Source organism: Aphelocoma coerulescens, chromosome 7 (genome assembly GCF_041296385.1).
Source record: "Aphelocoma coerulescens isolate FSJ_1873_10779 chromosome 7, UR_Acoe_1.0, whole genome shotgun sequence".
Taxonomy (NCBI): Eukaryota; Metazoa; Chordata; class Aves; order Passeriformes; family Corvidae; genus Aphelocoma; species Aphelocoma coerulescens.
Window position 1 is genome coordinate 8,735,203 of NC_091021.1, and position 22,461 is coordinate 8,757,663.

The following is a 22,461-nucleotide window of genomic DNA, read 5'->3' on the forward strand; positions in this document are numbered from 1 at the left end:
GAGCAGGCTCTGAAGCTTGTCCTCAGCCAGCTGAACCCTATTCCAGTTCTGAAGCATAATATTTCATATAGGTTTCTTGTTTCCTGAGGCTGTGGACAGTCTTACATGAAAGAAAGAGCTCAGGGACTTGAGGCTGAGTCTGCTCCCTGAGGAGTGTGGGGGCTCAGAGCAGAGCAGGGCTGCAGGAATGGCAGTGCTGGCTCCAGACATTCCTGCCTGGCCCTCAGCCCATGCTGGACCCCTGTGGGGAGCTGGTAAATAAGATCCTGTGAAGCTAAGTGGCTTGGCAGCAGTAGCAGGAGCTGATCATCGCTGTCTCCTCAGGTGCCAGCCCCCAGAACAGGAGCGGGTGAGTGGATGATGCTGTTGTGCTGGAGTGGGCAAAATGTGGAAGGCATGGTGAGGGTATGTAAGTGGTGCTCTGCTCCATCCCCACAGCTGCCCCTGTCCTCACCTAAATCCAGGTGAGCATTCCCTCCTCTCCCTGCTGGGGAACTGGTGTTAGCCTTTTACCTGTGCCTGGATTGGCTTTTTATTCATGTCTTGCAGGGGAGAAAAGAGGATGATGACATATCAGTCCTAAGCATTGGCTGCTGCTGCTGCTTTTTGTACAATTATTTTTAATGCAATAATCATTTTATACAGTGCTAAATCCAGCTGAGCAATGTTAAAAGGAAGACAGTATTTAATGCAAAAGCACAACCTCTGCAGAAATGGCAGTAGGTTTACACTAGGTATTAGAAATAAATTCTTCCCTCTGAGGGTGGTGAGGCACTGGCACAGGTTGCCCAGAGAAGCTGTGGCTGCCCCATCCCTGGAATTGTTCAAGGCCAGGTTGGGTGGGGCTCTGAGCAACCTGGTCTAGTGGAAGGTGTCCCTGCCCATAACAGGGAGGTTGGACCTGCGTGATGTTTAAGGCCCAACCCAAGCCATGCTATGATTCTATGAAGAGAGTGCAATGCAGAAGATAGACAAGGGTTGTTCTGCATCAGCTTCTTTCTGCTCTGGCCCTAGTGTCAGTCAGGATGCACAGGCTGTTCCCTGCCAATAGCCATGTGAAGTCAAACTGATTGAGGATGATATGTGAATTCAAGCATGTGGTGAGAATGATTTCATCTCTTTGGACAGGCAGTGTGAAATGGAAGCTGAAGAGTGTGTGGCTCTCACAACCAGAGCATTGCTCTCAGCACACATGTTAGTGGTTTGGGTGCTAATTAGTCTTCCACCTAGGCAAAGAAAAGGAGATGACTGTTCTGGATGGCTTTTAAAAGGAATGGCAGGACTGTTAGGAAGCTAACAGTCATCTCTCTAAGTCACATCTGATTCAGCTTTGCTGTTACTTGGAAGGAAGGCTAGAGAGCAGCCTCTCCGAGGAAAGCTTGAAAGTTAGAGAGAGCCACTGAGGGAGTCTGAAGTATGGAGCGCCTCTCCAATGTGGACAGGGTAAGAGAGCTGGGACTGTTCAGTGTGGAGAAGAGAATACTCTGGAGAGGCCTTGTTGCACCCTTCCAGTACACAAAGGTGGCCTGTAAGAAGAATGAGAAGAGAAATTTTAGCAGGGCCTGTTGTGACAGCTCTAAACTAAAAGATGGCAGATTGAGACCCCAACCACGACCTTGCCCCAGGTTTGGTGTTAGTGAGATCTTTATTCCATGTGCAGCTTCTGCTTTTTTTTCAGGTTGCTCTGGTGCCTGCTCCCCATGTCAGACAGGGGAAGACATGCTCAGTGTGTTTAGCCCTAGCTTAATGCTTTCTTTGTGGCTACCTGGTGACCATATTCACCTCTGCTGGGTGTACTTGACCTGGTGTATTTACATCAGTGGTGCAGCTGCTCTGGAAATAGATATGTTGTTTGCTGTTGGATGTAAAATACCAGAGCTACTGATGAGAAAAGCCCCCCTCTCCCCTTGCTCTGATTCTACCTTTCTGGGCTTTACAGCCGCTGCAATATTTATCTTATTTCAGGTACATTTGAAAGCATAGTATTCTGGTACAGTTCACAAGTAATCGCAAGATTAACCCATCACTGGAAGACTCCAGCGCCCACTGCAGCCTGCGAGGAGAACCTTTGTGTGGATCTGCTTTGGGTTCCCGTGTCTGCATGAAACCGTCTCCCGATGGGCAAGTCCCTTCTCTGCAGCCCCAGGCTACCAGGAGAGGGCAGGCAGCTGCCAGCAGCCCGCTGGAGGATGAGAAACCCTTCACACTGAACTAAGAAACCCACAGATAAAAGCAGAAAATCAAGTGACATGACAGCACGTCTAACACCTGTTCATTGAAATTACAGGAGCAGAAAGCAGAAATTTGCCGCATTTCCAGGTGTGGACATGAACTAACAATCAATACCCAAATACCTGCCATGCTTAAGGATTTTTTAAAAAATGAATCCAGCATCACAGCCTGAGCCTCTCTTTAATTGTTTCTAAGTAATATTTCTTTTCTGGCTCCGGGAGATGACCTGCAGGCTCTCTAGTGTGCACAGGCATCCAAAGACTAATCAGATAATCAGGTGGAGAGTTATTTTTTTTCCTGACTTCTCAGATGAACACAGGCAGGTGAGCAGGTACTCCTTGCAGGTGGCTGAGCAGACTTGGGGGTCGGGTTCTGCAGCCCTGGTATTGCTCCCTACGATCAGTCATGCTTCCCTTGCCCAGGTGTAGCCTGTCAGGGAGTCTGCTGCAGCAGAGGTTTGGGAGAGGGCTAGGGAGTCCTTCATGTCCCTCCTCGAGTTAAGGCTGTGGGGAGCAGTAGGTTCAGTCAGCCCAGCATGAGTTTTAAGGTGTTTTCCAGATTTTCTGCATTCAGACTTGAGGCATGTTCTTATGAGGCTGATTTTTAAGCTGCCTGAAGATGTTCTCAAAATCTCAGAAGAGCACACACCTGTTTGTGTGTGGCACGTGCAGATTGGGAATGCTGAGCCCCCACACCCAGCCCAGAGCTGCTGCAGGTTCCTTTGCTGTGCCTTTGCAGTGAACTTCGGCTGCCGTCTGCCTGCCCCCGTAAGTCTGTGCCAGCAGGGATCTGCTGATTGCAGCCTGACATTTATATTCAGGGGAAGACAGGTTTTGTCAAAACCTATCATTGAATCTCCTTCTGAGGAACTCATACAGCAAATTCTACAAACCCCATGTTTTCTGCTATTTTTGACATTCCATAGTTCAGTGGCTTGTAATTACAGACAGTATGCTGCTGCAGGATCTTCTGCTTCACAGAGGGTGGCTGCTAATAGGGCTTCAGTGCTTCCCCTTGCATGCCTGGGTATTCAATTAGAAATACAGCTATACCTTATCTCAGGATAAGCTTGGTTAAAAAGGTTGATCCCCCACCAGCTGCAAGGCAACAACAGTCACCTGGGCACCTCTGGGCATGATGCCTTGCTGTGCCTGTGGTCAGCATGAGAGTGCCTCTATCCCCTGGCAGAGCTTCCGCTGGGCTTGAAGTGACCTCAGGAACCAATCAACACGTTGGTCCTTCACAACTGAGCCTTGTGTGCCCTGCTGCAGCCTGAGGTGAGCTTGCTGTGTGCTGAAAGATATGCATTGCCCCAGTCTGCTGTCTCAAGGCTGGTGTCACATGGTGGCACTGCAGGGTGTCCTGGTGCAGAGCAAGTTCCCCTGGATCTGCCTGCCAAAGATATTACAGGAGTACTGCTGAAGGCAGATATGTCCCAGGAGACTGGGCTCCCGCTCTTGCATCTCCCTTCTTGCGGGAATTTGTAGACCTAAAAGCAAAGGGCATAGTCTGCCACAAGCTGGGAAGGACATCTGATGTAGGTTATTGGCCACAGAGCAAGGAAAGGGCTTTGAGAATTCCCAGAGCTGTGGGTTGTACTGAACTGTTCTGTTCCCCTACAGGTGGGCGTAGTGAGCCCAAAACTAAATGAGTCAGCAAACACTCTGAGCAGAGGGCAGGAGGCGAAAGAAATTAGATGGGGTTTAAGATGCAGCAGGCCATTTCAGGATGTACCATTAGATGGTGGGGTTTTAGGAACAGCACTGGAAACAGAGGATGTAGGGAGTGAGTGAGCAGGAGTGTAGCACAAATCAATAATAAAAAATAATAATACTAAGACATCGTTTCAGTGCTTTGTGATAGAAAAAAATAATTATCTTACTGCACAAACAAATGGAAGATCAGGGATGATTAAAATTATAATTAAAGCAAGAGAATGACACTGGAACCACAGACATCTCTGCAGACTATTTGAACAGTGTTAAACAAAGTCAATCATTTCTTCATAATAATGGTACTTACAGTAACACAATGGGAATGCAAGGCATTTCACTGCAGGCAGCCTGGTTTTTAAAAATATACTTACAGCATTAATAACCAGAAAGAATAGGTATGGTCTGTGCTGAAAAAACGGTTAATGCTACAGTTCAGTTTTCAGATGCCAGGTTTCAGCATAATAAGCAGCAGCAAAGGAAATTAAAATGAGGGAGAACGTTGAACAAGGGCTTTAAAAAGAGGATTTGCTATAGAGAGTTTAGAGCAGGATAATTTTGATTATGTTACTGTACTAGATAAAACGAAGCTGGGGGGATTCATAATTATTAGCATCTCTAATCCACAAAAAAGAATTTAAAGATAAGATGATAGAATATTATTAGCAACTTCAGGCAAAGCTTTCCTATTTGTGGTCATTATTAGTTGCCTTCTTTGGATATAATTTTTAAAAATCCAACAAGACACAGTTTTGGATGATTTTTTTTGTTTTAAAGGAAGCTTCAAAATTTGGCTGCAAATGTGTTAGTAGCCCTGGGAAAGTTTAACAGGTACTAGAAAAGAATAAGGAGTACTGTCATGTGCCATGCCACACACTGTGATAGTGTGAGGAGAGAATCAGGTGCTCCATGTCCCTTCTCTCTTTTGAGGATAAACAGGAGGCAGTGAAAGATGCAAAAACCTAGAAGGGTTAAACCAATCAAAGGAATGCTTAGAACTGATTTATGTAAATCCTTGCCAATAAATACTACTTTATGTAAGAGGTTGGTATGGTGCAGAAGAGATCATAAAGTGAAGTTGTTAGTCAGTGCCCTTGAGTTGTACCAGCCCTGCATGTGTCTGCCTCTAACATATTTAAAAATTGCTTTTTCTGATTGGTATTTTTCTGGAAGAACCTTTCCTTTTCTGTTTTGCTTTTTGTTACTGCTTACTTATACTCTTGGGTTGTTAGCCTGCTCTGTGATGCAAGATCCCATACTCCAGTTACCTGACTGAAAAAACAAACACCATCCAACAGATTAAATTTGTACATCTTTTCATCTGCTTTTCATTCGCAGGTACAGATCCACCTGATAGCAGGGCTGAGCTAGCAGAGCCTCATTGTTTGTCTGGAGAAACCTTGTCTCTGCTGTCCCAGTCTGCTGGGGCTCTTCCTGCTTTCCAAGCTGGGCTCTGTGAGAGCTGAGACACTGCAGGGCAGAGGTCTGGAATCAGCAGCACCTTCTTGCCTCGCACGCCAAATTATCAGAAAAATACTGGGCAAGAAAAAGACAAGGACAAGGGACCTTAACGAGGTTCCTTACTGCCTATAAATGTTTTGCTTGTGCCTTCAGAAGGCAGGCCTTCCTTGGGGAAAAGGAAAAATGTATCACAGAATCCAGCTGGTTTTGGAACCTTTAAAACCTTTTGCTTGGAGTTATTTAAAGGCTAAAGTGATGGAAAAAAGTAGGAAAGGTGGTGTACACAAAGATGGGGAAGACAGCACAAACGTGCTGTTTGGAGAGTATTGCTCTCTGTAGAATAGCAGTGAAGGGAAATACAGGCAGGAGGAATCTTCAATTAAGATAGTGTAAGGAAGCAAATATTTGAGGAACCAGTAAATCAACTAGATAAGGGTAGAATAAATGTAATTCAAAGACCAATTTCTTGTTGTAAGATGTTGCAAACATCAGAGCGCAGCACTGCATTTGATGATGGACTATACAGTACAAAGTTGGAAAAGAGGCAGTAGCTCTCTCTAAAGCTCACTGAAAGATAAATAAATCACAAAGGTTATTGTATCATACTGTCAGTACTGTCATACCGTCAGTGAGGTTTTTAATAAGTAGGTACAATTATTTTAGGCATGAAGAAAATATAAGAACTATCTGCCCCCAAGGGCTGTTATTCTCACAACAAATGTGCTGGCAGAGAAAGTCAAGCAAAGACATAAATATAATAGGATGGGAAACTGTGTGCTGGGGACAAAGGGACTGTGATGCTGTTAGATGTGCCCAGCACAAAGAACCACATCCCAGTGGAAGACTTTCACAGAGCAGGGGGGAAAATCCCCAAGTTTTACATATGGCAATGAAAATGGGATACAAGGCATAAACCCAGATATCAATAAATTCATAAAAATTTCGTATTTACTTGGCAATAGAAATATCCTTGGGATGATCTCTGCAGTTGATCGGCACTGGGATGGGAGGTGTGAAGTCCCACTTGCATAGTAAGGGCCAGTTTAGAAAGCCTTTGCTCTTACTGGTGAGCATTTAAGGCTCATCTGGGGTGAATAAATTCTCCTTCAGTTCAATTTCAGGCCAAGTCTGATGATTCAAAATGAATTTTTCCCAAGTAATGGCTCCCCAAATAAGGACTGGAGGATTAGGAGCATTAGAGACTATCCCTGTCAGCTATATGAGTACCAATAGAGCGCTAGTAGGTTACCAAAGGAAGAATAACATTTATCTCTCTGTTACAGAAGGTAAACGTAAAGCAATGGAGAAATGTTTAAAGCAAATAAGGATAAATGTGTCAGATCAAGCTCTCACACTTAGATTCAAAGAGTAGGGGTAAGTGGCAGGGTTACTTACACGTGCAACTTGAATTGTAAAGTAGTCCAGTGGCTTAGGAACACGCCACCCACGCACTGTCTGATGTACACTGCAGAGGGCAGTCCATGTATCTGACTTACAGGGTGCACAGCAAGTCCCAGTCTCACACCAAGCTTGTTCCCAGCCTGCCAAGGAGAGCCCTTAATGCTCTTGGTTATCTTGACTCTCTGTCTCTGTACCTATTTCACTTAGGTTTCAATGTGCCATTTTTAAAACCTGGAGGGAGGAGATTTGGGGGGGCATTTTTAAAAAAAAAATTTCCCCCAAAGTTCTTGGGAGAGCAGTGCTCAGCTCTGTACTGAGGATGCCACCAGTGCCCACACATGGACCAAACTTTGCTCTTACTGTCTGGTTCAGGGCTAATCTGCAGAGCCTGGCAGCAGCAGGCTTTTAAGCATTTGAGTTGAGCATACTTACAGTTTGACAGAAAAAACCTCCTCTGTCTCTCCCTTAGAAAAGAAAACCACCGTGGTTACTGTAGTAACCATGATCTCATCTGCTAGCAGACAGACTGCTGGACAGTCAGTACTGCAGTGGGGAAGTGTTGCACATGTACGACTGTAGCAAACGGCTTGGATATCATTGTTTCTAAGTCATTCAGGCTACCCTCTGCCCCAGGGCAGGACTGGCTTTGCCTTCACCAGGCAGGTTCTTGTCTAACTCGGTCTTTTAAATCTCCAGTGATGAGGAAGGGAATGTTTTTCCTTGTCACAGCTGTTGCCTGTTTCATAGCCTGCAGTGTGAAAAGGATGGCATTTCCATGCAGTTTTTATATTCACTGGTGTAATTGTAGTTCTTGTCTCTGGTTGTTTGATAGATTGAACTAATGACCAGCCATTTGTGTAGTGATCTTTGTTGCCTCCCTTTTAATGTTCTGGGAGCTGGAATATGATCTGGGAATCCTTAGGAGGTGGTGAAGAGCAGAGCTGTCCTGTGACTTTCCATGGCTGGAGAGCACCTGGGCAGACTCAGAATCAGCCTTTTTCTCTATATTCTATTAGACTCTATTCCTGATTTACAGAATTGACTCTCTCCCAAGCCTGAAGGTAGTATCAAATTGCTCTTCTTTGTGGCTCAGTTCCTTCTTTTTGTATTTTAAATATGCTGTTACCAGTAAATAATAAATCTGTGATAACACTGGGTTGTGAGAATTTCTAGTTCTTGAGGAAGAAAGAAATGGCCATGTAAGTAATTATTGGCCAGAAGGTGTAACACGTTTACCAGATGAAACAAGTCAGAGGCCATAATGTCTGAATACCGGCAGCATGAGCAGCAGAAACATCATTTCAGTGTCCTGTGGGAGGTTTTTTCTGTTTTATTTATCAGTTTGAGCTTGTGTGTCCTCCTTTCACACCCCCTCTGGACAGTACTTCAGTCCATTGCTCCAAGGAGGCTGGATGCAGATGCCACCCCATTACATCCTGCAGCAGTACAGAGACAAGGACATTATTTAGCAGCCTCACAGTGCATTTTTATCTCATACTTTGCTCCTTTCACATGGTTACAAATGGTTTTACAGACTTTAAACTCTTAATACATTAATAAAAAATATGGAGAGTTTATTTTTACATTTCTTTAGCTCTTAAAGTGTTTTGGTTTTGCCGGTTTCCAGTCGGGTTTTTCCCAGGTAAGCTCTGTTGTGTTTATTTTGCCTGGGCTCTGCTTTCATTTCTTGAAGCACAGCTTTAGACTTTAAAGTGATGAGTGAACTTTGCCACTTGGTCATAAAGCTTGTCTCCTGCCTCCTGCTCCTCTTCCTCTGCTCTGCTCTAGGTTGTGGATAGAAATGAGATCAGCTTCAAGGCTTGGTATAACTTCTTGTGCAGCCTCCATGCTGAGTTTAAGAACTTTAATGGTTGCATGGGTGCCACTAAGAGCCCTTGTCCCCAGAAACTCTGCTTCTTCTCCCACCCTGCCTATTTCTCCAGTCCTTATCAAAATTTTGTGTCAGAAGCTAAGCTAATTCCTTCTTGAAGATATGGAAATTTAACGACTGCTCGGTGAGGGTAACTGGGTTTCTGCATGGACCCATTTCCATTGGCCAAGCCAGAAGCAGGAGGCAAGAGGTAAAGCCCAGGTCAGGTCCCACAGTCCAAAACCAGCAGCCTGGCCAAGGAAATCCAGAACAAGACATTTGAGTCCAAAGCCCTTCAGCCTCTCACTGAGTCACTGTCCCACAGAGAACCCAGCAGGGTTGTGCCTCTGCCCAGCTGGGAAGGAAGGTGGCCAGGGAAACACAAGCCTTGGCCAGCTGCAGCCTCTGTTCATGCTGTGTGGGCCCTTTGCAAAGAGAGATCCCACCTGTGGATCTCACTGCCTCGGTTGTTTGGCTACATGACATGATTGCCAAGCTTAATTTAATTTTTGACTGGCCAAGATTTGGCTGATTTGATCAGTACAATTCTCCAGAGACAAAAAAGAAAAAGCCATTATTTCCACTTCCTGCTATATTTGACTTTGATAAAACAACAGATTAGTTATCACTAAGGTAAAGGCATCAGCTGACCAGAGTTTTCTGCTGGAGTATTGTGTATTTAAATGATAACAGGGCTATGTGAGCACAAACACCTTTTTGTTAAGGGTGCCTCCTACTTAATGAAGTGTTACATAAAAACTGAAGTGTCCCCAGGTAGTTTTAGTCTGGAGTATTTGGGTAATACACAGAGCAAGAGCTTATTGAAATGGAAGAAGCAAACAAAAATAACAATGATGAAAGGGATCCTTGATTCAAAATGATATTGTGTGTCTTAGAGCATTGACATTTGTGTCAATACCGTATTAGTGGTAATCAAATTTCTCATTGTCTGCTGCAATGTAACCAACTCCTTGAGTGTAAAAGTCCATTAATCATGGAGGTGTGCTCTCTGTGCCTGTGTCGGTGGGAAGATAAATTAGGTGGCACTTTGCAGATCTGCTGAAAGAGAGGAGGACATGCATTGGGTATAGATGGAGTAGGATAAGCAAAACCTACTCCTAGATCTTTTTCCTTGACATTTTCCCTGTGCCAAGCCAAATAATTTTTCAGAGATTGTACTTCTACTAACTATTCTGCATATTCCTGTATCACACTTTTCACTTTAGACCAAATGAAAGTGCATTTCTGTGCTTACAGCAAGAGGTTGGGGGGGATGAGTTTCTGTGACTGCAGACTCTGCAGGCACTTTTCACCCTCTTAAAATGGGGTAACTATATTTCATAGTTATCTTGGTCCTGATAGAAACTGCAATGCTTTCAGCAGGCTCTGGGGACCCAAGTCTGCCATAGATCTGCCACAGACCTCTTGCAGGATGTTGGCAGATCATTTTGCTCTACCTTGTTTGCCCTACTCTTACTGCAGGCAACAGCTTCCCTGCATCCAGAAGGCACAGCATTAATAACACCGTGTTAATGTTCATGAGATAGATCCAAAGAAAAAACTTATGGGTGTGTTTTCTTCATTCCTGAAACCGTGTGAGATGAGGACGTGCTGCACATGAAGGATGCCATCTGGATGGATGAGGGGTCTTAGAGGCTCTGTATCCTGTCCCTGGCTCACTCATCATGGCTCTAGGAACAGCCCTTGTTGTGTGTGCAATCACGTCAGAGTAGCCCTGTTATGCCCGGTCCAGCTGGGAAGGACGCTCCTCTTCCCAAGGGAAGGGGCGGCCAGGGAGCACAGGCCTTGGCACATGCTGAGGTGGGCCCTTTGCAAGGAGAGATCCCACCTGTGGGTCAGGTGTGCAGTGCTGTGCGTGCAGTCAGAGGCTGCTCTCTACAGAGCTGCAGCTTCTGCAGCCACGACTACGTGCATGGCAAAACTTGACTCCACGGACCTTTCTCCCCATTAATTCCCCTGTCATTCTCTAGAACCTGCTCTTATCCCAGCAACTTGCTTCCATATAGTTTGCCCCTGCCGTTGTGTGGGCTATCTGAAGGGGCTGCATGTTTGAGGAGGTGATTTCACGTGTCAGAGCATTTAAACGGGTGGGGGTTACCTGAGGGATCGGTTTCACCTCAGAGTGATCGGACATTCCGCATCTTCAGTTGAAAAGTGATTATTATATAAAAGTATTCCTTACTTTCCAACATGGAGCTCTTGATAACAGAAATGCCAAGTGTTTCTGCAGTGTACAGAGTGTTGTGGCTCTGCTCTGCAACAGTTTAGAAATCTTTGGTTGTCCATAGCAACCTGCAGGCATTGAAATATAGGCTTGCACTTACGTGGGGGTTTAAAACGCTGTTGCTGGAGGCTGATAGGAAAAGGCTCTCAGCTTTGCTCCTGTGTGGACCTTTTCCCCACTGTTCCTCCTCACCCCACACAGGTTGTGGCTTCTGCCAGCACAGCAGTTTTTACCAGGCTGCAGGTCCTCCGGTGGAGCACTGTGGATGGCCAGAAACCAGGACCGAGGCAATGTGTGCAGGACAGTCCTACTCAGCCCCCATCCAGCACAGAATCAGAGCTCTGATGTCCACCCTATACAGAAGACCACTGAGTTCACTGGTGACTGATGCATTGTAAAAGACAGACTTGCTTGCAGTTGAAACTAGGAAAGAAAAGAAGGAAAGGAAGGAAAGGAAGGAAAGGAAGGAAAGGAAGGAAAGGAAGGAAAGGAAGGAAAGGAAGGAAAGGAAGGAAAGGAAGGAAAGGAAGGAAAGGAAGGAAAGGAAGGAAAGGAAGGAAGGAAGGAAGGAAGGAAGGAAGGAAGGAAGATCAGAGCCACTCTATTTCACACTCCCAGGCCATGGTCTGGGCAAAATTCCCTGTGCCCCAGCTAACAAGCAGGAGGCAGGGCAGCATCCCAGACTGTAGCCAAGTCACTGGCCCAAAGCAGTGGCTGTGTGACATGACTCAACATCGCAGTGCTCCCCCTCTGCAGCAAATGTCTCAGATCAACACACTGGGTCACCCTGCACCTATTAGTGACCTTGTCCCCCATGTGTTTTGGAGGACCCTCGTGGCAGCCAGCTAGTGCACACTATCCTGGTGCAGGGTGTTGTGACAGCCCTGAAAGGGTTGCTGCCATGTGTGCTGTGTCACTGCCTGTCACTGCCTCACTCCTTAATATTCCCCTCTGTGGGGAGACAGCCTGGACCAACTGCTTGGCTTCAGCGAGCCACTTTTGCAATATTACAGTATGAAGACATTCTGAGCAGCTTCTGTGCTTTTGGCAGCACCCAGTCCCTACTGTAATTAGGCTTGGGTGTCCTCCAAAATGACAAAAACTTTAAAAGCCCCAAGCGTAACCCTGGGGGAATGTAGGTGGGGCTGTGATCTCCAGGCAACGTCATCCTGGGAGTCTTTCAGCTCCAGTGGCCAGTTTACATAATCAAGACCTGACACAGCAAAAGAGAGACTTAAAGTCCGATGGCTTCAGTCTTTTAATCCCCATTTCTACCAGTAATCCTTTCTCTGCCAGTAGGCCCTACTCGTGCAAGTAGTTCTCTTGGCTTCAGTGAGTGTCTTTGACCTGTACTTAATGTAAACTAAGATTACTTTTGGCATCTTTGGAATCCTAAAAAAATCCTAAAACGGCAGAGTACGATTGAGGGCAACAGGCTTTACAGACCCAGGAGGTCACACTGGAGTTTACATTTGCTGCTGGCAATCCAAGGGCTCGCTAGAACAGCTACAGCAGATGAATTTCCTTTCTAACTGCAGAATAAACACTGCATGTGGAGTAAATATTAAAGGAATTACAGTAATGGGAAAGGGAAGGGGAGGGAAGGGGAGGGGAGGGGAGGGAAGGGGAGGGGAGGGGAGGGAAGGGAAGGGGAGGGGAGGGAAGGGAAGGGAAGGGAAGGGAAGGGAAGGGAAGGGAAGGGAAGGGAAGGGAAGGGAAGGGAAGGGAAGGGAAGGGAAGGGAAGGGAAGGGAAGGGAAGGGAAGGGAAGGGAAGGGAAGGGAAGGGAAGGGAAGGGAAGGGAAGGGAAGGGAAGGGAAGGGAAGGGAAGGGAAGGGAAGGGAAGGGAAGGGGGCTCCTTTGTCAAACAAAAAGGATGTCTGCTCACCTGTAGCAGACAGTGCTTATTGGAGCATTTTGCAAGTCAAGAGATAAACCCTTAAATGAGGACGGCCAATGCACAAAGATGAGTGCTCTTCCAGCTTTTCAAGTTCTGGGTAATTATGGCCATTGCTAATTTTCATACCATGATGGCTCAACAGTTATATGCCTGTGATTGTGCAGCCCAACTCACATGGGAAATGTTTCTTGGAGTCTAATAAGCACTGAGGTGCACATCCTGCGTGCTGCCATGGCAACAGCAGGATGCAGGAGAGCTGGGAGGGCTGGCTGCCAGGAGCTGTTGCACTTTGGCAAGAGAACTGCCCTTTGGATGTCCAAATCGGTTTAATTACCAGCTGTGGAAACTACCTGGTGTTCAGTGACTGATTCTTCAAAGATGTGATACCCCTGTGAGCAGAATGAACACTTTGGCTGCTGGCTTCAGGTGTGTGCTGGGCCAGCACAGCTGTGTCATGGGGGACAGGCAGTCCTGGGGACACTGCCACGCAGTGCACAGGCTGGCAGTGTTTGTGCAAAGCTGTCAGGCCTGATAAGGAAGCCCAGGAATGGTGTTCTGGCATTCAGTGTCAGACTGTGTTTGGGGATTTTGTTTTAACCTCGCTTTCCTGGTCATTGCTGATGCCTGTCCCTTTCCCTGCTGGCAGGGCACGTGCAGGGCAGCCTTCACTCCCTGCTGACCCTCTCTGGACAGGGCAGAGTGGGCTTTTGGCAGGAGAGTTGGTAACAACAATTTCTGTCCCATGGAGAACTGTGGTACTTTGACACTTATTTTCCCCCAGGTGAGGTGTTTTCCCTGCTGAAAAAGATCATGGCTCTGCAATGCTGAGGCTGTTTCTGCCAGGTCAGCCAGGAAGAGAAGTCCCCTGCCCAAGCAGCACAGTGTCCATGGGAACTGGTGGTTTGGATACTCTGTGTTCTCAATTTTCCTCCATGGCAGAGACTTCCAACAGGGCAGCGACTCCTGTGCTGTGTCATAGCCAAGGAAATCACATGAGGCCTTGTCACTGGTGAGGGAGGACAGTGGGATGGAAAATTAGATGGGGGGACATGGTCCATGTAGGAGAATAGGGACATGAAATAATTTAGCTATAGTTTCTATGAAGTACTCTGGCAGCTTGGGTAGGTACCTGTTAATTCCAAGATGAACCAAAATCAACTGTTTTGGGTTTTTTTAAAAAATCCATTTGACAAATGGAAGGAATATGATTAAATTACCACAAACCTGAAACTGTTTAGTTTTGACATATCTTTGCTCAAGCTGTGGTAAAAATTAGTATTTCCCACTCTTGGGTCTTGACATGAAAGAAAGCAAGTGTCTTGCATCATCCACTGCTGCTGATTTCAGTTGAAGGATGCAGCTTTAGCAATGGGGGTCCTGCCAATGGTATGAGTGTTGCTACTGGGCTGAGGAGAGTGATGGTTGATACAAAGACTGAGTCTTGTGATATGGCTCTTCACCTGGTCTGCGATGTGCAGCCCAGGTACCTCCATGCCAGATCCAGACCATGAAATTAGAGGGTGGCTATCAAAATGATGCTCTGAGTGTCCTACACCTCTCTGCTGAGGTGTTGGGTAAGCTGGTGAGCTCTCCCAGGAAGAGCCTGCATGGTCGTAATGCCAGCATGGAGTGGCTTGTGTGACATATGCTCCATGTGAGTTCCCTGCACCCTCCACTGGTGCATCACTTGGCTGAAAACAGACAACACTCATGGCTAATTATGTGTTGCTCTGCCACCTGCTAATTAAGAAAAGCTGCAAAGCTGAGATGTGTGTTTTCTGGGGTAGTGACCACCTGAACTCAGTGACTGAAGAAGTAAAGGATAAAAAACCTGGGAGAGAGAACCTGGCATGACAATACAATACAATAGTGGTTGCTTGGGTTTTTTAACCTTCTTCAGGATTTACTGATATTCCTGTTCAGAAATACAGCAACATTGACTGGGATAAATAAATGTATGTAAAGATCACAGTTTCTAACTCAAGGGAAGTGAGCACATTGCAGTAGGAAAAGCCACTTCTTATCTGGCTGGAAAAGAAACCCAGCAGTGTTGGCACAGATGCATTTTGGAAAATTAAACAGCAAGAAGGGAAATGACGCCACAGTTCCACAGGCATGCAGGGAGGCCATCAGGAGGGAGCTCCCTTGCCCTGCAGGCTTCAGAGAAGGCTGAGGGGAACTGCAGGAGTGGCTCCCACTGCAGGGAATTCAGCTGGGTTTTCTGGGGCTGAGCATCTATGGCAAGGCTGTGCTGAGAAGGTCTCTGACAGACCAAACTCAAATCAGCAATGAGATCTTGGTATTGCCCCACGGTCCCTGTGCATTGCAGATGTGCAGGGATGGTCAGATGTACATCTCTGGCCATTATTTCACCTTGGTAGCTAGGCTGACAAATGCCATGGGAAGGTTTCTTAATACATATACACTGAAGAGTTTCATTATAGTTCCAATATAGGGCTGGTTTTCAAAACCAGAACGGTGCCATCAAGCTTCTGAAATTAACATCTGGTTAAAGTGTGGTTTATAGCAACTTTTTAGAAACTCTTGATCTAACACAAGATAAAAATGAGCCTGAATATGGAAAACTTGTACAAAAATATTCATGATGTGTGTCACTACAGATCTTCTTTTACGTGGCATCTGACAAGAATCAGGATATAACTTAGGGGGTTACTGAACTGTGTTATTGAGGTGTTGATGTCTCTCAATTCTGCACCACAGCAGCTGAAGCTCTGTCGTAAGAGATGGATGACTAAATGACAACATGCAGATGATGTGCCTCCTGTGGAAGCATCTATGGAAGATGCTAAATGGGTATAAGATACTATTCATTTTATCAGTAATAAAATACCAGCAATACAAAATACTTTTCTTGTGTGCTAAGATTTTGGTATTGTCTGGCTTGCCTGGAGAACACAATGAAACTATGGCACCAATAGATAATACAACTGCAAGCTGAATTAAATGGGGTTTTTGGTCCTCTGGCTATATAAGAATTTATTTGTGTTTTCTTGTTAAGCTAAATTGCAATAATTAATTATTCTTTTGCAGAAAATATGTTCTATTAAGTATTATCTAATACCACTCTGCAGAAAAGATGAGACTCTTATAAAAGCTCTAAATATAACCTCGACAAGAAGTATTCTTGGCAGCACCAGTGTCTTCATGGCTAAAAACACACAAAAATTTAGTCCATACAAGAACCGAATCTTAAGCTCTCCTTTGCACATATCTAATAGCAACAGGAAGGGAATGGAGTGACTTGCTGCATTTTACATTTTACTATTACTAAAGCCTTTTATTGGTCAAGGAGATCCAGCAGAACAGGAACACTAGTTAATTCCTGTAGTACTAGTTTTACAATAGTGGAAATGCAGCCAGCTGGCAAACCACTTTAAATGAAATCAGTGAAGGCATCTGAATGGCTTGGGATAACCACTTCCCCAGCAGTGCCAGGGAGGAATCATGCTCCTTTTTCCTAAAGTGAAGCTGCATTCACTGAGACAATGGATACAGATTGTTTGGTGTGCGTAAAATCCCCTTTGAGTACCTGATGGCTACTCCACTATTTTCGTGGAGGAGCTCCTGGAGACCTAAATGAGGCTTCTAAAGGTTAACCTGCAGGTAGGTGTAGGATGCCAGGAGGGAATGTTCATGCAGCTGGTCTGAGGCGGATGACGTGCAATGGTAACCCGAGAGCCTGTTGCACAGCTTTTTTGCCTGGGGTTGCTGTGGGATCATGCGGACCTGGCTGGCTCTGTCCCTGTGTGTGCCATGCCCACACCAGCTCTGTCCCTGTGTGTGCCATGCCCATGTCAGCTCTGTCCCTGGTGTGCCATGCCCACACCAGCTCTGTCCCTGTGTGTGCCATGCCCATGTCAGCTCTGTCCCTGGTGTGCCATGCCCACACCAGCTCTGTCCCTGTGTGCCATGCCCATGTCAGCTCTGTCCCTGGTGTGCCATGCCCACACCAGCTCTGTCCCTGTGTGTGCCATGCCCACACTGGCTCTGTCCCTGGTGTGCCATGCCCACACCAGCTCTGTCCCTGTGTGCCATGCCCACACCAGCTCTGTCCCTGGTGTGCCATGCCCATGTCAGCTCTGTCCCTGTGTGTGCCATGCCCACACCAGCTCTGTCCCTGTGTGCCATGCTCACACCAGCTCTGTCCCTGTGTGTGCCATGCCCACACCAGCTCTGTCCCTGTGTGTGCCATGCCCACACCAGCTCTGTCCCTGTGTGCCATGCCCATGTCAGCTCTGTCCCTGTGTGCCATGCCCACACCAGCTCTGTCCCTGTGTGTGCCATGCTCACACCAGCTCTGTCCCTGTGTGTGCCATGCCCACACCAGCTCTGTCCCTGTGTGCCATGCCCACACCAGCTCTGTCCCTGGTGTGCCATGCCCACGTCAGCTCTGTCCCTGGTGTGCCATGCCCACACCAGCTCTGTCCCTGTGTGCCATGCTCACACCAGCTCTGTCCCTGGTGTGCCATGCCCACACCAGCTCTGTCCCTGTGTGTGCCATGCTCACACCAGCTCTGTCCCTGGTGTGCCATGCCCACACCAGCTCTGTCCCTGTGTGCCATGCTCACACCAGCTCTGTCCCTGGTGTGCCATGCCCATGTCAGCTCTGTCCCTGGTGTGCCATGCCCACACCAGCTCTGTCCCTGTGTGCCATGCTCACACCAGCTCTGTCCCTGGTGTGCCATGCCCATGTCAGCTCTGTCCCTGTGTGCACCATGCCCACACCAGCTCTGTCCCTGTGTGTGCCATGCCCACACCAGCTCTGTCCCTGTGTGCCATGCCCACACCAGCTCTGTCCCTGTGTGTGCCATGCCCATGTCAGCTCTGTCCCTGGTGTGCCATGCCCACACCAGCTCTGTCCCTGTGTGCCATGCCCATGTCAGCTCTGTCCCTGGTGTGCCATGCTCACACCAGCTCTGTCCCTGTGTGTGCCATGCCCATGTCAGCTCTGTCCCTGTGTGCCATGCTCACACCAGCTCTGTCCCTGTGTGCCATGCCCACACCAGCTCTGTCCCTGGTGTGCCATGCCCACACCAGCTCTGTCCCTGGTGTGCCATGCCCATGTCAGCTCTGTCCCTGGTGTGCCATGCCCACACCAGCTCTGTCCCTGTGTGCCATGCCCACACCAGCTCTGTCCCTGGTGTGCCATGCCCATGTCAGCTCTGTCCCTGTGTGCCATGCCCACACCAGCTCTGTCCCTGGTGTGCCATGCCCATGTCAGCTCTGTCCCTGGTGTGCCATGCCCACACCAGCTCTGTCCCTGTGTGTGCCATGCCCACACCAGCTCTGTCCCTGTGTGCCATGCCCACACCAGCTCTGTCCCTGTGTGTGCCATGCCCACACCAGCTCTGTCCCTGTGTGCCATGCCCATGTCAGCTCTGTCCCTGGTGTGCCATGCCCATGTCAGCTCTGTCCCTGTGTGCCATGCCCACACCAGCTCTGTCCCTGGTGTGCCATGCCCACACCAGCTCTGTCCCTGGTGTGCCATGCCCATGTCACTCGGCTGTGCTGCCCTTCCTGAGCCTTTCAGTTGTGTTTGAATTCAATGTGCAATGCCTGTTTCTCAGTAACTCACTGGCTGCACGCTCCTATTCTGCGCTGCCCTGTCTGCATTATTCAGGAATATCTGGGAACCTGTGTTCCTGAACTGTCTGTTATCAGCAAGCCCAAGAGCTGGAAAGTCCTAGGAAGCTTTCACTGTACTCTGTTTATTTTTCCATTCCCTCCCACACCTCACACAATATGGGGCAACAACACAGAATGCAGTCAAATAGCTCCTACAAACATACTAGCACTGTGAGTAAGGCTTTTTAATTCCTCTTTTAAAAGATCCCAAACTACAACTTGGTTTCAAACAGTACCTTCCCAGAGGTGCTCATTCCAAAGGACCACTTGAAGTCCCCATTCTTTATCACATATAGTCACGGCTTTCAAAAGGAACAATTTCCTTTGTTATCCCACCTGGACAGGAATGTTGTTATATATGGTCAGAAAATGGAAGTGAAAATACAAAAGCTGTGGTACAAAACCTCTTCTTATTACCAGTGGTACTTGAAATGTGCTGCATCATCAGGTTAAATGTTCTGAAAGAACTTTTTTTTTTTTACCTACTGACCCTTTTTGGCCCAAGTAGATGATTCCTAGGTCTTTTCCTAATGTCTTAAATAGCAATGATGATATGCAGCTTATAGAAATCTGCAGCAATTGTTACTCATTAGTCACTGACACAAAGCTTTGCACAGCAGAATCTATCTACAGGTGCCACAGGGAGAAGGCAAGAAAGAAAAATGTGTCATACTCTGAGGTAAACAGCTTTATTCCCTATTAGTCTGCCAGAGGCTGAATTAGTAATTGATGAAGCACTTTGCCACTATGAGATTTGTTTAGTCCACTTAGGATTTGTTTTTCGCTGTTAACACAGAGCTAAACAAGCGAGGCTGTGTCTACATGCTCTTCTGCAGATAGGAGCTTGCTCCGTGCCTGGTGCCTGTCAGCTGTGAGCCACATCCCGGCAGCACAGCTGCCTTGTTTGCACAGCACCGAGGGGAGGGTTAATATTCCCACAGTTACTCATCCCAGCACCGAACCCCCTTCCTCCACCAGGTGCTGTAGCTGCCTCTGCCTTGCTAGCGAAGGGCTGGCACGCTGTCTGCCGCACAGGAATGCAGCTGTCACACACGGAGCACTGCTCGCAGGCCAGGGGGAGGGCTGGTGACAGCCTTGGGCAGGGTGGGGGTCATGGCATCTTCATCCAGCTCTGTGGCAGTGTGAACAAAGTGGTTCCTCTGCCTAGGGAACACATCTGTGGGAAGTTTTTTCCATCTTTAACGCACCCTTATTGCTTATTTAGATTTGCAAAAGGTGGAAGTCCATATTGTTAAGACCCCCACCAAATTTTCGGAAAGAAGCCAACACTGCTACAGGAAAAAAAAAAAAGAAACAAGAATATAGAAAAGAAACACAAATCCCTATCTCAAAAAGTAAATCCAAACCAAATTAAATTTTCAAAGCCTCCTTCCTGGACATAAATCCCCTAGTTTTCTTTTGAAGGTCAGCATTAGATGATGCAAGAACAAGGCTGAACTTCCAGCCCATTAGGCTCTGCGGAGCCAGGCGGCAGACAGGGTGATGTGGTGTGTCTGCATAACCTCCCCCAGGCACTGGAGAAGAGGTGAGAAACAAAACCCTTCCTGCAGTGGAAGGAGTTACAAGATCCTTCTCATCTCCAAGGGAACGTGCTGCTATCACAGGGCTGCCATGGGACAAGCTCATGGACTGCAGGAATCACTCCTAGCAGAGACAGGGCTGCAAAAGGAGAAGCCATTTGCAAAGCCTTCTGAAATGTTGCCTCCCCTGGCTAAACTGATAGGCAAGGGCTCGCCTTGCTGGTATTTGAACGGTATGTATCTGAGCCACTTCAGACAACTCCCCAGTGCCGACCGTCCTGTGTGAGCCTCGTGTGTGTGAAACAAAGGACTCAGCTCACGCAGGAAGGCAGAGGTCTCTCAGAGCCTGGCGTTCCACTGGAACTGCCCTCATCCTCCAACTTGAAGCGTTTGTATCTTCTATCAGCCATGGCAGGGGCAGTTTAAGGGATCACTCCATGTTTTTGTTGGCGTAAAGCTGCTATCTATTTTCCCTATGTAAGCAGGAGTTACTGAACTGGTTCAGGTGACTGTGACTGGAGTCCCTGTGAACAGAGTGTGGGTTATTCTGGCACAGCTACAGTGGGAAAGTGCTAATCTCCTCATCTGTACTTGTTAACCTTTCAACTAAAGATCGCTCTGATGAAGGTGTGAGGCTGAGAGGTCTGGGTTTTGCTAGAGCACTCACCAGAGACCCAAGCAACAGCAGCTGAGTGGTGGTGGGCTTTGAGACTTGTCCTTGGAGCTCTAGTGGAAAAGATAAAGAGGCACTAGCTTCTATGCTCTCCATCTGTATGGGGCAAAGTTAGACCCAAATTTCTCTGGTTCAAGATGATTCACAGCTGAGTAGGAAAGTTGCCCTAGAACTGCCCCACATCAGCGATTTAATGTAAGTCATCTGAATGATGTGTGTAGAATTCAGCGAAAGAGGGAAATGAGTAACTTCCAAAAACACCTTGCAGGACTGGGTTCTCAGATGAACACATCTGCTAGAATGTGTGGAACCCAGGGAGAAAAGGCTACATTAGTGCAGCAGCACAAGCATGTGGCTCCTCTGGAAAGAATAAGAATGCTGCAAATTCTGATTCTTTGCTTTGCCTGCTTGTGCTTTTTTTTTTTTTTTTTTTTTTCTCCCTGCAGTATTTACAGTGCCCTGGTATTCATTCAGCTTTCTTAGCTACCAGCTAGGGAGGTAGATGGAGCTGCCTGGAATCCTGGCATCAGACACCTGACAGTCCTTCCTGCTTCAGGCATCTTGCAGGTACATTGCCTCGAGGCAGGAGGGTAGCAGGCAGCTTGGATGTGTTCCTGTGTTGGGAACAGGACCCCAACAGAGCAGGGATTCCCCAATGCATCTGCCCCACCGACTTCTGGATGAAATTCCTCTCACACCTGTGTGGCATTCCCAGGCGTCATCCATATTTCCCTGGGGAAATACTGGCCCTGATGGCAGAATATGGTGTGTTTGAGATGCTGAAGACACCAAACTACTGTTTGCTGGAGTCTCCAGACTGCCAGACTGGCTGCCAGCTTGTTGAACACACACTGATGTGCCATTAGGGAGCTGAAGTGTCATCAATGTTAAAAACCTGAACCTGCAGCTTAATTTAGGGGCTTGTCAGACATATGGTAATGGGCTGGTAAGGCTTGGTTAAAGGTGGCATTTGCAGGCATCTGTACATTTTTAATCTCTGTATACAATAAAATATTACACATTAGCTTTTGCTCTTGCTGGCAGATTTCTTGTGGGAAGATCTACTTTGGGACTCCAGTAGCACTGAATACTGAACAACTGACAGAAATAGGGAGTTTGGACCAATGTCTCTGCTGGCATAACTCCATTGCAGCCAGAGGGTGAAATCCCAGCCCTGTTGAGATGCACGGGACTTCTGCCAGGCTTCAACTGCTGAGAACTCTTTTAGCAACTCAACCCTGATTTTGCTTTGGACTGAAACCTCCCTGTGGATCTCAGCCTAGAAACACTTGCATCTTTCATACAGAAGAAAAATGTTCTGCAGCAAGCAAACGAGCTTGGAAATTATTTTAACTTCATCAGTGGAACCCTTGCTGTAGACATTCACTGCAGGCTAAATTTGGTTTGTGTGGTAAGACACTGAGTGCCTCAGAGACACCCATCTCCCTCAGAGATGGAAGGGCTCCTGCTTTGGCTGTAGTCACAGTTCATTGGACGTGCTCCCTGTTACTCCTGTGAATGGCATGAGCAAAGCTTTGGTGCTCTCAGTGTGACCCATTCATGCAGTCAGAACTCATCAACATTTTTTTAATGTCGGGAACCCAAGATATTGACAATGTACCTCTCTCTTCTCTTTACAGTGTATATCGCTGTCCTGGCATCCCAGCTCCTTTTCCAGGCATATCCATTGTTACAGAGTGTTTGCTGGAAGCTCTTGAGGATGAAGACAGACCTGCATCAAAGTCCCTGCACTCCTGTTTGTGCAAGACTGACTACAGCCC

At 47.2% G+C, this 22,461-nt stretch overlaps 1 long non-coding RNA gene across 2 annotated transcripts; it reads left to right on the forward strand.

Annotated features, from left to right (window-relative positions):
• Positions 1 to 1,226: 1,226 nt before the first annotated feature.
• LOC138113559 (uncharacterized) lies at positions 1,227 to 11,349 on the forward strand. 2 transcript variants are annotated; one of them, XR_011152227.1, is made up of 3 exons: positions 1,227 to 1,443; positions 1,966 to 3,509; positions 11,123 to 11,349. It is a non-coding gene; the product is annotated as an uncharacterized lncRNA (long non-coding RNA). The 2 variants fall into 2 exon arrangements; XR_011152226.1 differs by lacking the exon at positions 11,123 to 11,349 and adding an exon at positions 5,283 to 8,329.
• The last annotated feature ends 11,112 nt before the right edge of the window (positions 11,350 to 22,461 follow it).